Source organism: Procambarus clarkii, unplaced genomic scaffold (assembly GCF_040958095.1).
Source record: "Procambarus clarkii isolate CNS0578487 unplaced genomic scaffold, FALCON_Pclarkii_2.0 HiC_scaffold_267, whole genome shotgun sequence".
NCBI classification, from domain to species: Eukaryota; Metazoa; Arthropoda; class Malacostraca; order Decapoda; family Cambaridae; genus Procambarus; species Procambarus clarkii.
In genome coordinates, this window is record NW_027189300.1 from 52,356 (window position 1) to 59,634 (window position 7,279).

The following is a 7,279-nucleotide window of genomic DNA, read 5'->3' on the forward strand; positions in this document are numbered from 1 at the left end:
GCCACACACCTTACAACCCAGCCACCATAGAGTTGGTATAATTGTGCAACTTTAGTTATAAAAGTAAAGTTTTCTCACATTGTATTGATAACTTAAAGGATTTTTTTTTTTTTTTGCATGTACAAATCTTATTGTCTGTTCTATGAAAAGGCTTGATGTAAATTATGTATTTTTTGAATGATTGAATTGTAGGCACATTAAGCGGATTCGATATTTGATATATCCAGAAAAGGCGATTTATGTTCAGTTTTAAAATGCATCACCGTTAACGCTAAAGGACTGGTAAAATGACTCGATGTTTGTCATTTTTAAAATAAACACTAAAACAAGGCCCTTAACATATATAATGTTTGAATATAAATTGAATGCATATAAATACAAAGTGGGAGTGGCTGGCTGGCTGGCTGGCTGGCTGGCTGGCTGGCTGGCTGGCTGGCTGGCTGGCTGGCTGGCTGGCTGGCTGGCTGGCTGGCTGCCTGGCTGCCTGCCTGCCTGCCTGCCTGCCTGCCTGCCTGCCTGCCTGCCTGCCTGCCTGCCTGCTGCCTGCCTGCCTGCCTGCCTGCCTGCCTGCCTGCCTGCCTGCCTGCCTGCCTGCCTGCCTGCCTGCCTGCCTGCCTGCCTGTCTGGCTGCCTGGCTGCCTGGCTGCCTGCCTGCCTGCCTGCCTGCCTTGCCTTGCCTTGCCTTGCCTTGCCTTGCCTTGCCTTGCCTTGCCTTGCCTTGCCTTGCCTTGCCTTGCCTTGCCCTGCCCTGCCTTGGCTGCAGCTGGCTGGCTGGCTGGCTGGCTGGCTGGCCGTAAATCAACTCTTAACAACACCACACCACACCACACCATCACTCATCACCCATCACCCACCACCGGCCCCAGTCTCCCAGCCTCTCTTATATACCCGAGCAGGCCCTTTAAATTATTTGAATTGTTGCACTTCGGCCAATGGCAGGCACGATCGCTGCTGCTCAAACATATTCTGGTTCACAAGTATTAATATATATATATATATATATATATATATATATATATATATATATATATATATATATATATATATATTATATATATATATTCATGAAACACATTAAAACCTTGATCATTTATTCATTCATTACGTCTAGTGAAGAATTGCTTTTGTTCATTTGTATGATTAAAAATGGATAGAATATGAATTCCTCGCTTAAAGTAAAATATAAAATATATATTGGATTTATATGATTGGTTAATATTCCAAGTGATGCTGAATATCCCCTATAATTTTGTTTTGTTTGTTTGTTATGTACACATTCCAAATGAAATCAATATAAATGTTATTATTAATGTTTGAAAGTTGATTGTCTACTTGAATCTCTCTATTAAAGTGTGTGTGGCTCCGGATGGAGCCTGGTTATGGTATTTGTCGCGGTGGGTGGCAGAAGTGCTTACTTCTTCTCTGTCTTCTTTGGCAAAAGAACTGCCTGAATGTTTGGAAGAACACCTCCCTGTGCAATGGTTACGCCAGACAGAAGTTTGTTGAGTTCTTCGTCGTTGCGGATGGCCAACTGCAAGTGACGTGGGATGATACGGGTCTTCTTGTTGTCACGTGCGGCGTTACCGGCGAGCTCGAGAACTTCGGCAGCGAGGTATTCCATGACGGCTGCCAGGTAGACAGGAGCGCCAGCACCGACGCGTTCGGCGTAGTTGCCCTTACGCAGCAGACGGTGAATTCTGCCCACGGGGAACTGAAGTCCGGCCCTGCTGGAGCGAGACTTTGACTTGCCCTTCACTTTGCCTCCCTTGCCGCGTCCTGACATTGCTGCTGCTGTTGTGGGTTTGTGGTGTTTTAATGCCGGCCCGCAGATCGAGCTTCGTGTTATATACCCCGCTCAGGATCAAGGGAGTCCGCCACTGACCAATCAGCGCGCTCCGCCACGCGACCCGCTCTGAGCTGAGTCGCGAGCGGGATATAAAAGGAAAGCTCGACTCGCGCAAAAGTTCATTATTGTATCGCAACGCCAGCCAGCACGAGCATCATCATGCCACCCAAGGCATCTGGAAAGGCTGCCAAGAAGGCCGGAAAGGCCCAGAAGGCCATTGCCAAGGGCGATAAGAAAAAGAAGCGCAGGAGGAAGGAGAGCTACAGCATCTACATCTACAAAGTGCTGAAGCAGGTCCACCCCGACACTGGTATCTCTTCCAAAGCCATGTCGATCATGAACTCGTTCGTGAACGACATCTTCGAGCGCATCGCCGCCGAGGCTTCTCGCCTGGCCCACTACAACAAGCGTTCCACCATTACCAGTCGGGAGATCCAGACGGCTGTAAGGCTCCTGTTGCCCGGAGAACTGGCCAAGCACGCCGTCTCTGAGGGCACTAAGGCCGTCACCAAGTACACCTCCTCCAAGTAAACGGCTTACTTACTGCCCTGTGGTGGTGGCTTGGCCTCAAACCAACAAACTCGGCTCCATTGGAGCCACACTTTAATTTCTAAAGAGATTGTGAGTGTTAGACACCAATACTATTATAACAAAAACCTCTGTCACTGAAAGCAAATAGCTATAAAATGAGAATATTTATGAAACTGTCTGTGTGTGTTTCTCTCTCTCAGTTCTCTGTCTGTCTGTCTGTCTGTCTGTCTGTCTGTCTGTCTGTCTGTCTGTCTGTCTGTCTGTCTGTCTGGTCTGTCTGTGTGTCTCTCTCTCTCTCTCTCTCTCTCTCTCTCTCTCTCTCTCTCTCTCTCTCTCTCTCTCTCTCCTCTCTCGCTCTCTCTCTCTCTCTCTCTCAACACATATAAGGCACTCGGTATCTTTTTTCTAGAGATTAGAGATTCATGTTCTGTTCCACATTAGGATTACTATGCAGGCCACCCTCTTAGGTTTGAAAATGTCAAGAAAACGGTTAATTTAAAATGTCATCTCCTAACTTAAACAGATTAAGCCAGAGGACCGAAAACAGAATAAACAGGACTGGACAGTATGTCACTTATACAAGCTGCTTTTATTTCTAGTACAGTATGACAATTTTTATTTTGGGGGGGGGGGGGGGGTGGTGATCCTTGACAGTGCATAAGAGCGAAAAGCGACGGCGTTTGTTTGTAAGAGAAACAGGTTGTACTACAAATGACTTGATTTATTGATATCACGTGTAGGTATGACACCTAAATTAGTGTATTTGTTGATTTATTTATTTATTTATTTATTATATGTGTAGATGAAGGTTAATTCATAGACGTCTGATGCTAGGAATGTCTGAAATCTCCTTAGAAGGATATTTTGGCCCTGAGAAGGGCCGAGTTTGGTGTATACTAGGGTGGTCGATTTAGCTTATGCACGCTCTCCACGGATACGGCGAGCAAGCTGAATGTCCTTTGGCATGATGGTGACACGCTTGGCGTGGATGGCACAGAGGTTAGTGTCCTCGAGAGGACCGACCAGGTAAGCCTCGGATGCCTCCTGTAAAGCCATGACGGCAGACGACTGGAGCGAAGATCGGTCTTGAAGTCCTGGCAATCTCGGCGCAACCAGACGCTGGAAGGGAAGTTTCCTGATGAGCAACTCGGTGCTCTTCTGGTACACGACGGATCTCACGCAGGGCGACCGTTCCGGGCCTGTAACGGTGAGGCTTCTTCACACCCCCTGTGGCAGGAGCAGACTTGCGTGCTGCCTTGGTGGCCAGCTGCTTACGAGGAGCCTTGCCTCCCGTGGACTTGCGAGCAGTCTGCTTGGTGCGAGCCATGGTGAACAACTGTGGTTTGTGATGGCCTGGCGCCGAAAAATTTTTGCTTATATACGCCGTCTCGAGGCGCTTGCCTCGAGCGCCATTGCTGCTCGACTCGCCTACGTCACCCCGTTGCCCCTCCCCTCCTTCCTCTGGCTGCAGCCAACAGGCGGCTCACCTCAATCACTATTATCGCTGATTTTGCTCTATTTTTTGGATTTGTGCAAAAGTCATTTCACAGGGACGTGAAACAGACGAGTAGGCAACTGCAGTTTTGAAAGCGTTGGAGAAAGCCGTGTCTACTCGACCACAAGCGTAAAGTAAGGGCAGGCAGGAGTTGCAATGCTACTAGTACGTCCGCTTGATGGGATATAGTCGGGAAATCGTGCGGGCATTCGTCAATTCGATTACACAACTACAACACCATGACTGGACGCGGCAAGGGAGGCAAGGGACTCGGAAAGGGTGGCGCCAAGCGTCATCGTAAGGTGCTACGTGACAACATCCAGGGCATCACCAAGCCCGCTATTCGTCGCTTAGCTCGTCGTGGCGGCGTCAAGCGTATTTCGGGTCTCATCTACGAAGAGACCCGTGGCGTCCTGAAGGTGTTCCTCGAGAACGTCATCCGTGATGCTGTAACCTACACGGAACACGCCAAGAGGAAGACCGTCACTGCCATGGACGTGGTGTACGCTCTGAAGCGCCAGGGTCGTACCCTCTACGGATTCGGCGGATAAGAGCTTGGCTAATCCATCGATTCCACCCACCACCACCTCAAAAACGGGACCTAATTAGGTCCCTATACTTTTTTACTGAAGGGCTTAATAGACGATAACATAAATTGTTTTGATATCAGCTAGCACATTGGGTCTTATGAAATCTATTTTTTATCCTCGCATGCTTAAAGGGACTCTGATTGGGGGGAGGGGGGGGGGGGGGAAGGTTTGGTACGTTATATACTAGCAGAGCAGGATCATTGGTGGGGGGGGTGTGAGGGGAGAGAGAGAGAGAGAGATCTTTCCCAACTCTTCCTTTTTACATGAGTGAGCTACCCGTTTTATTCATTTTATCCTTCTCAGAGCTGTTTTGATAGTATCCAAATGATTGGTAAATGAAAAGGGAGGACACGAATATCTACCCAGAATTCAGGACTGGCAATCGATATGCATGTTTGAGTGAGAATCTTTTTCTCTCTCAACTTAGGTATACGTTTATGTCGTACCTAAAAGCGAGAACCACACTATTGGGACAAGTATGCAAGGCCCAATTTTCCTAACAAGCACAGTTAATTTTGTTATTTTCGAACATTTCTTTCCAAATTGGTTTATCCAATTAACAGTATTATATTAAGATCATGAATTGCTGGGTTAGGTTAGGTTAGCTTAGCTTAGGTTAGGTTAGCTTAGCTTAGCTTGGGTTAGCTTAGGTTAGGTTAGGTTAGCTTAGCTTGGGTTAGCATAGGTTAGGTTAGGTTTGATTACATTTCTATGTTAGATTTAACTCAAATTCAAAACAATTGCCAGTCATTCGGCTTGTTAGTCAACTTGCCTCTAATAGGGGCAATTTGTCTAACAAGACTATTTAGTTTTGTGTGTATATATATATATATATATATATATATATATATATATATATATATATATATATATATATATATATATATATATATATATATAATATATATATTATAGCTTCAAGACTCCTGAACCAATATAGAAGCATCAAGAGGAAGTGCTTGTGTTATGGGCCAATAGGCCTTCTGCAGTTTACTTCCATTCTTATGTTTTTATTCCCATTGGTTCGTGTTTTATCTTGTGTAATGTCAATCACCTATACCCAAAACTTTGGTACCATATCACCTCACCCATGTATATATATATATATATATATATACTATATATATATATATATATATATATATATATATATCTATATATATATATATATATATAATATACAGAGTAAATCTACCCCAAAAGTAATGATTTATTTGTCTACAAACTAAACTCTTTTTTGGAATCATATGAGGCCCCTCCACTGAGGGGGGGAGGCCTGGATGTTTATTGTCATGTGTATTCATGCTGCTTGCATGTCGTCGTTTATTTTGCCTTTGTTGTTTTTCTTGACAGCTTTCTTTGCCTTGGGTGGTTGGGAGATTTTGAAGCTCTCTTTATTTTGGGCTTTTTGTTCCCAACAACAAGCTGCTGCTGCTGCTTCTTTTTCAAGGCTGTAGGTGGTTTGTTGCTTGTGGCGGCTTTCTTGGGAGTTACCACGGCCTTCTTTGCTGCTGTGATATGGTTTCTTGGTTGTGGTGGCTTTCTTGGGAGTTACGAACGGGCCCTCTTCTCTGCTACGGCCCAGCTTGAATGATCCACTAGCTCCACTTCCCTTCGGTCTGAACAAGAATGCCGTCAGCCACTGCTTTCTTGAGAAAATCTCGGATGTAAATGGCGATCTTGGCAGCCTCGACTTTGTTGTTGGCAACAACGTACTTCTTGATTGCTTGTAGAGACGAGCCCTTACGGTCTTTGAGTGCTGCGACCGCGGCTAGAACCATTTGACTAGTTTTCGGGTGAGCAACCTGGACGCGAGGTTTTCCTGGTGGTGGCCACCACAGCAGCAGCAGCAGGCCGCAGCCTTCTTGGTAGGCTTTGCTTCTACCATGATGATGAGATGAACCAACCAAGGTGATGAGAGACGCTCAGACAGTCACGGGGGAATGATGCTGCCGCCGCCTTGAGCCGAACCTATTTATGTGCCGGCACGGTACAGAAGCTGCAACCTGGCAAACTCGTCCACCAATCACGACGGTTGGTTTTACGGCTCCGAAACCTGGAATCCCATATCTTCTCTAAAATAGAAGCATTTGTTCATGTTCTTTGTAAAGTATCATAAAGCAGGACAGATGAGACAATATCATAAAAACTGAAGAGGCAGATGAGCACACACATGTTTGTATTACAAAAGAAAAATCCACAAATTCATTAGAAATTGGCAGGGCAGGCTGAGGAAGTAGGTAGATGTAAAATGTCTGTAAATGGCGAAAGAACATAAACCCAAGACTGAATAAACGATGTTAAATATCCATGCCAAGGAGACAAAAATATGTTAGGATACAATTACCATTAAGACACCACAAGCAGGTTCCGTATCCTGCCGCGATGACTTAAAAAGAGTTGGTTATTAGCCACAATGTGTAGGCAGTCTCATGCCAAACGGCCATACCACGTTGAGAACACCGCTTCTCGTCCGATCAGCGAAGTTAAGCAACGTTGGGTTTGGTTAGTACTTGGATGGGGTGACCGCCTGGGAACACCAAATGCTGTTGGCAATAATGTTTTTTGTTTTGTTTTGTTTTGTTTCGTTTGTTTTTGTTTGAATGGCTGGCTCCACGGGAAATTCACGGAGGTTGTGTGGAATAAGGCCTGGTAAAATGAATTAATATGTATGTCATGTTTAAAAACAAACTCGCTTAATATAGATATTGTGTGAGGCTTTATACAAAAACGAACAACTCAAAACAAAACATGTTGTATATATATACTATATAGCTTAATCCGGGTTTGAACTCGCAACTCCAAGAATACGCATCA

At 45.2% G+C, this 7,279-nt stretch overlaps 1 non-coding gene across 1 annotated transcript; it reads left to right on the top strand.

Annotated features, from left to right (window-relative positions):
• Positions 1–6,897: 6,897 nt before the first annotated feature.
• Positions 6,898–7,017, top strand: LOC138361254 (5S ribosomal RNA). Its single transcript, XR_011226881.1, has one exon. It is a non-coding gene; the product is annotated as a 5S ribosomal RNA (ribosomal RNA).
• The last annotated feature ends 262 nt before the right edge of the window (positions 7,018–7,279 follow it).